The following is a 7,500-nucleotide window of genomic DNA, read 5'->3' as shown; positions in this document are numbered from 1 at the left end:
TAGGGTTAGAGAGAAGCGGGTTGGCTCGTTGGATAGGGCCGCTCCGGTAGAGCAACCGACCCGAAGGGCGAGTCGATCCGAGCAAAGGCGCCCGAGCTGCGGCCGTGGGAAAATCCGCGGAGGGACCGCCGTATCTCGGCCGGGCTTAGGGTTAGAGAGAAGCGGGTTGGCTCGTTGGATAGGGCCGCTCCGGTAGAGCAACCGACCCAAAGGGCGAGTCGATCCGAGCAAAGGCGCCCGTGCTGCGGCCGTGGGAAAATCCGCGGAGGGACCGCCGTATCTCGGCCGGGCTTAGGGTTAGAGAGACGAGGGTTGGCTCGTTGGATAGGGCCGCTCCGGTAGGGCAACCGACCCAAAGGGCGAGTCGATCCGAGCAAAGGCGCCCGTGCTGCGGCCGTGGGAAAATCCGGGGAGGGACCGCCGTATCTCGGCCGGGCTTAGGGTTAGAGAGACGAGGGTTGGCTCGTTGGATAGGGCCGCTCCGGTAGAGCAACCGACCCAAAGGGCGAGTCGATCCGAGCAAAGGCGCCCGTGCTGCGGCCGTGGGAAAATCCGGGGAGGGACCGCCGTATCTCGGCCGGGCTTAGGGTTAGAGAGACGAGGGTTGGCTCGTTGGATAGGGCCGCTCCGGTAGAGCAACCGACCCAAAGGGCGAGTCGATCCGAGCAAAGGCGCCCGTGCTGCGGCCGTGGGAAAATCCGGGGAGGGACCGCCGTATCTCGGCCGGGCTTAGGGTTAGAGAGACGAGGGTTGGCTCGTTGGATAGGGCCGCTCCGGTAGAGCAACCGACCCAAAGGGCGAGTCGATCCGAGCAAAGGCGCCCGTGCTGCGGCCGTGGGAAAATCCGGGGAGGGACCGCCGTATCTCGGCCGGGGAAAGGGTTAGAGAGACGAGGGTTGGCTCGTTGGATAGGGCCGCTCCGGTAGAGCAACCGACCCAAAGGGCGAGTCGATCCGAGCAAAGGCGCCCGTGCTGCGGCCGTGGGAAAATCCGGGGAGGGACCGCCGTATCTCGGCCGGGGAAAGGGCTAGAGGCTCGCGGGTAGGCTCGTTCGAAAGCTCCCCTCCGGCATAGCGACCGACCCGAAGGGCGAAGGCCCCGGACCCGAGGCGCCCGAGAAACGGCCGTGGGAAAATCCGGGCATAGACCGCCGTATCTCGGCCGGGGAAGGGGCTAGAGGCTCGCGGGTAGGCTCGTTCGAAAGGCCCCCTCCGGCGGAGCGACCGACCCAAAGGGCGAAGGCCCCGGACCCGAGGCGCCCGAGATACGGCCGCGGGAATTTCCGCGAGCTTCGACCGGACGTATCTCCGGCGGGCGGGGTCGCACGGACCCGAGGCCGGGCTCGTCGGAAAGCCCCGGGACGGACCTTTCGAACGAGACCGGCCGCGCGTCCGGGCGACCTCCGAGGCGGACGCTAGGGGCGCCGGAGCCCCGGACGAGCGAAAATTCCGCGACCACCCGCCCGTATCTCGGCCCGGGAAAGGGCCAGAGACTCGAGGGAGGGCTCGTTCGAAAGCTCCCCTCCGGCATAGCGACCGACCCGAAGGGCGAAGGCCCCGGACCCGAGGCGCCCGAGAAACGGCCGTGGGAAAATCCCGCGGGGGTAGGCCGTATCTCGGCCCCGGAAAGGGCTAGCGACGCGCGGGTGGGCTCGTTCGAAAGGCCCCCCGCGGAGGAGCCACCCACCCGAAGGGCGAAGGCCCCGGACCCGGGGCGCCGGAGCAGCGCGGTAACGAAATTCGAATTTTCGACCGGAAGTATCTCGGGCCCCCGGGGTCGCACGGACCCGCGGCCGGTCTCGTCGGAAAGCCCCGGGCGAGACCTTTCCGACGAGCCCGGCCCCGAGTCCGTAGGACCTTCCCCGGCCGAGATACGGCGCCCGGCAGTTCATTGGCCGATATCTCGGAAACGGGGCGTCGTAGACGCTCCGTGGTATTGGTGACCTTGACGATGCCGGGTCAGACGAGTCGGCCGCGGGCACGGGCCCGGGGGCGCCGGCCGCCAGAGTCGGGTGGCTCGCGCACTTCCAGGCGGGCCGCTCGCGCACCTCCAGGCACCCCGACCCACTCGCCGAGGCCGACCGAGGTGCGCCGTCCCGGCCGCGGACCGGTCGGGGTCCCCTCTCGAAAGGGCAGTAGTGTGAACAGGTGCCATCGGGTATATAGGGGAAGGGGTCCTCTCGAACCAGGCCTTCGAACCCGCGCGAGCCTAGCCCGGCAAGGCTCACCCTCCCCGGCCACGGGTTCGGCCTCCGTCCCCCTGGAGGTCCGGCACCTCCAGGGTCCCCGACCCTGCCTCCCCTGCCCGAGGGGAGGCCTCCGAGGCGGGCCTGACAGGGCGGCCCTCCCTCCTGGAAGTCCGGTTCCTCCAGGGTCCCCGACCCTGCCTCCCCTGCCCGAGGGGAGGCCTCCGAGGCGGGCCTGACAGGGCGGCCCTCCCTCCTGGAAGTATGGTTCCTCCAGGGCACGCGTCCCTACCTCCGTAGCCCAGATGGGTGACTCCGAGGCGGGCCTGACAGGGCGGCCCTCCCTCCTGGAAGTCCGGTTCCTCCAGGGCACACGTCCCTGCCTCCTTAGCCCAGAGAGGTGACTCCGAGGCGGGCCTGACAGGGCGGCCCTCCCTCCTGGAAGTCCGGTTCCTCCAGGGCACACGTCCCTACCTCCGTAGCCCAGATGGGTGACTCGAAAGCGGGCCTGACAGGGCGGCCCTCCCTCCTGGAAGTCTGGTTCCTCCAGGGCACACGTCCCTGCCTCCTTAGCCCAGAGAGGTGACTCCGAGGCGGGCCTGACAGGGCGGCCCTCCCTCCTGGAAGTCCGGTTCCTCCAGGGCACACGTCTCTGCCTCCTTAGCCCAGAGAGGTGACTCCGAGGCGGGCCTGACAGGGCGGCCCTCCCTCCTGGAAGTCCGGTTCCTCCAGGGCACACGTCCCTGCCTCCTTAGCCCAGAGAGGTGACTCCGAGGCGGGCCTGACAGGGCGGCCCTCCCTCCTGGAAGTCCGGTTCCTCCAGGGCACACGTCTCTGCCTCCTTAGCCCAGAGAGGTGACTCCGAGGCGGGCCTGACAGGGCGGCCCTCCCTCCTGGAAGTCCGGTTCCTCCAGGGCACACGTCCCTACCTCCGTAGCCCAGACGGGTGACTCGAAAGCGGGCCTGACAGGGCGGCCCTCCCTCCTGGAAGTCTGGTTCCTCCAGGGCACACGTCCCTGCCTCCTTAGCCCAGAGAGGTGACTCCGAGGCGGGCCTGACAGGGCGGCCCTCCCTCCTGGAAGTCCGTTTCCTCCAGGGCACACGTCCCTACCTCCGTAGCCCAGATGGGTGACTCGAAAGCGGGCCTGACAGGGCGGCCCTCCCTCCTGGAAGTCTGGTTCCTCCAGGGCACACGTCCCTACCTCCGTAGCCCAGATGGGTGACTCGAAAGCGGGCCTGACAGGGCGGCCCTCCCTCCTGGAAGTCTGGTTCCTCCAGGGCACGCGTCCCTGCCTCCGTAGCCCAGATGGGTGACTCCGAGGCGGGCCTGACAGGGCGGCCCTCCCTCCTGGAAGTCTGGTTCCTCCAGGGCACACGTCCCTACCTCCTTAGCCCAGATGGGTGACTCGAAAGCGGGCCTGACAGGGCGGCCCTCCCTCCTGGAAGTCTGGTTCCTCCAGGGCACACGTCCCTACCTCCTTAGCCCAGATGGGTGACTCCGAGGCGGGCCTGACAGGGCGGCCCTCCCTCCTGGAAGTCTGGTTCCTCCAGGGCACGCGTCCCTACCTCCTTAGCCCAGAGAGGTGACTCCGAGGCGGGCCTGACAGGGCGGCCCTCCCTCCTGGAAGTCTGGTTCCTCCAGGGCACACGTCCCTACCTCCTTAGCCCAGATGGGTGACTCGAAAGCGGGCCTGACAGGGCGGCCCTCCCTCCTGGAAGTCTGGTTCCTCCAGGGCACACGTCCCTACCTCCTTAGCCCAGATGGGTGACTCGAAATCGGGCCTGACAGGGCGGCCCTCCCTCCTGGAAGTCTGGTTCCTCCAGGGCACACGTCCCTACCTCCTTAGCCCAGATGGGTGACTCGAAATCGGGCCTGACAGGGCGGCCCTCCCTCCTGGAAGTCTGGTTCCTCCAGGGCACACGTCCCTACCTCCTTAGCCCAGATGGGTGACTCGAAAGCGGGCCTGACAGGGCGGCCCTCCCTCCTGGAAGTCTGGTTCCTCCAGGGCACACGTCCCTACCTCCTTAGCCCAGATGGGTGACTCCGAGGCGGGCCTGACAGGGCGGCCCTCCCTCCTGGAAGTCTGGTTCCTCCAGGGCACACGTCCCTACCTCCTTAGCCCAGAGAGGTGACTCCGAGGCGGGCCTGACAGGGCGGCCCTCCCTCCTGGAAGTCCGGTTCCTCCAGGGCACACGTCCCTACCTCCTTAGCCCAGATGGGTGACTCGAAATCGGGCCTGACAGGGCGGCCCTCCCTCCTGGAAGTCCGGTTCCTCCAGGGCACACGTCCCTACCTCCTTAGCCCAGATGGGTGACTCGAAATCGGGCCTGACAGGGCGGCCCTCCCTCCTGGAAGTCTGGTTCCTCCAGGGCACACGTCCCTACCTCCTTAGCCCAGATGGGTGACTCGAAAGCGGGCCTGACAGGGCGGCCCTCCCTCCTGGAAGTCTGGTTCCTCCAGGGCACACGTCCCTACCTCCTTAGCCCAGATGGGTGACTCGAAAGCGGGCCTGACAGGGCGGCCCTCCCTCCTGGAAGTCTGGTTCCTCCAGGGCACACGTCCCTACCTCCTTAGCCCAGATGGGTGACTCGAAATCGGGCCTGACAGGGCGGCCCTCCCTCCTGGAAGTCTGGTTCCTCCAGGGCACACGTCCCTACCTCCTTAGCCCAGATGGGTGACTCGAAAGCGGGCCTGACAGGGCGGCCCTCCCTCCTGGAAGTCTGGTTCCTCCAGGGCACACGTCCCTACCTCCTTAGCCCAGATGGGTGACTCGAAAGCGGGCCTGACAGGGCGGCCCTCCCTCCTGGAAGTCAGGTTCCTCCAGGGCACACGTCCCTACCTCCGTAGCCCAGAGTGGTGACTCGAAAGCGGACGCGGGAGGGTGTACGTGGCGCACCCCCAGGCCGAAGAGAGGTCTCGTGAGCGGACGCGAGGGTGTACGACAGAAGGCCTGGAAGTCTCTGACTTCCAGGGTCACCGACCCTACCTCATGAGCCCGAAGAGGTGACTCGAATGCGGACGCGGGGGTGTACGTGGCGCACCCCCAGGCCGAAGAGAGGTCTCGTGAGCGGACACGAGAAGTACGACAGAGGGCCTGGAAGCAAAAGCGGGTGACTCGTGCACTTCCAGAAAAGGCAAAAGCGGGTGACTCGTGCACTTCCATAAAGCCGAAAAGAGGTCTCGTGAGCGGACACGAGAAGTACGACAGAGGGCCTGGAGGTAAAAGCGGGTGACTCGTGCACTTCCAGGGTCTCCGACCTTACGGCGCCTTCCGACGCGGGCGCCTCCTCCCGGACGAGCCACGGGAAGGGCCCCTTCTCTCAAGGGGCGGTCGTTTGAACAGGTGCCATCGGGTATATAGGGATGGGTGCCTCGAAGTGGACCTCCAGCGTCCTCCCTCCCTGCGACAGATCCCAAGAAAGGTCTGTGCGCGTCGGTGTGCGATGAACGAAAAACCGTTAAAAGAACTGGAACGGTTGGAACGGACGAAGGGCGTCTGATGTGAGGCAGCGCCCCGGGCGAGTGTCGGCCGAAGGCTCACAATTAAAGAGCTCATACCCGAAAGATGGGAAAAAACGATCCGCCCTGGATCATCAAGGCTAATGCCTAAAAACTAAAGCTACCTTGGGTGATGGAACTCGGCTACGGCCGCAAAACGATCCGCCCTGGATCATCAAGGCTAATGCCTAAAAACTAAAGCTACCTTGGGTGATGGAACTCGGCTACGGCCGCAAAACGATCCGCCCTGGATCAAGGCTACGGCCTAAAAACGGCAAAAAAAGATCCAAAAGTCCCTGGATCAAGGCGCTTCGGCTTAAAACCTGTGAAAAGATCCGCCCTGGATCAAGGCTACGGCCTTAAAACTGCTCAAAAGATCCGCCCTGGATCAAGGCTACGGCCTTAAAACTGCTAAAAAGATCCTAAAGTCTCTGGATCTAGGCTACGGCCTCAAAGACACACGTGTTGTGAGAAAAGATCCGCCCTGGATCTCCAGGCTACGGCCTCAAAGGTTCGACCCGACCATATATGCTCAGACACGGGCGAACACAAAAGCGTAACAACCCCTGTTGGAACCGTCGAAGGATCTCGGCGTCGGCCGTAAAACGGAAACCCCCCGGTCGTCGGTACGCGTGTGGCGGTCGAGGGCCCCCGGCCGCCGGTCGGGCGGGCGCGTGGATAGGTCTCCCGAGCGGTCAAGGAGTCCCGGAAGCCGGTCGGGCGAGCGGCCGGCCCCGGGGCACCCTACCCTCTCGGGCGCACCGACCCCACGCGTTTCGTCTCGGTCGGCGTCCGGGGTTCCGAGACACCCTTATGTATCTGTGTGACAGACGGAGTGGCACACCGTCTGCGGCGGGACAGGGCCGCCGACCGCGATGGAAGTCGAGTGTGGCGGCTTCCAGGGTCCAAGACCCTATAGACGGACGGAGTGGCGACCCGTCTGCGGCGGGCCAGGGCCGCCGACCGCGATGGAAGTCGAGTGGGGCGGCTTCCAGGGTCCAAGACCCTACAGACAGACGGAGTGGCGACCCGTCTGCGGCGGGCCAGGGCCGCCGACCGCGATGGAAGTCGAGTGGGGCGGCTTCCAGGGTCCAAGACCCTACAGACAGACGGAGTGGTGACCCGTCTGCGGCGGGACAGGGCCGCCGACCGTTACGGAAGTCGAGGGGGACGGCTTCCAGGGTCCAAGACCCTATCTGTGTGACAGACGAAGGTGCATCGTCTGGGGCGGGACAGGGCCGCCGACCGCTATGGAAGTCGAGTTGGGTTGCTCGTGAACTTCCAGGGTCCAAGACCCTCTCTTCGTGACCGACGAAGGTGCTCTGTCTGGGGCGGTACGGGGCCGCCGACCGCTATGGAAGTCGAGTTGGGTTGCTCGTGTACTTCCAGGGTCCAAGACCCTCTCTTCGTGACCGACGAAGGTGCTCTGTCTGGGGCGGTACGGGGCCGCCGACCGCTATGGAAGTCGAGTTGGGTGGCTCGTGCACTTCCAGGGTCCAAGACCCAACGCGTTTGACCGACGAAGGTGCCCCGTCCCCGGGCACGGACGGGGACGGGCCCGGCCTCCGGGCCGCCGTGGAAGTCGAGTCGGGTGGCTCTCGCACTTCCAGGGTCCTCGACCCTATCTGTCTGACCGACGAAGGCGCTTCGTCTCGGGCGGGCCAGGGCCGCCAGCCGCTATGGAAGCCGAGTCGGGTGGCTCGTGCGCTTCCAGGGTCCACGACCCTGCCTTCGTGACCGACGAAGGCGCTCTGTCTGGGGCGGTACAGAGCCGGGCCCCGTCCAGCAGGGGACGGTGGCCCGAACAGGTGCCATC

This window comes from Paramisgurnus dabryanus, unplaced genomic scaffold (assembly GCF_030506205.2).
Source record: "Paramisgurnus dabryanus unplaced genomic scaffold, PD_genome_1.1 h2tg000209l_1_37370__unordered_in_group13, whole genome shotgun sequence".
Classification (NCBI taxonomy): domain Eukaryota; kingdom Metazoa; phylum Chordata; class Actinopteri; order Cypriniformes; family Cobitidae; genus Paramisgurnus; species Paramisgurnus dabryanus.
This window is presented reverse-complemented; position numbering follows the sequence as displayed.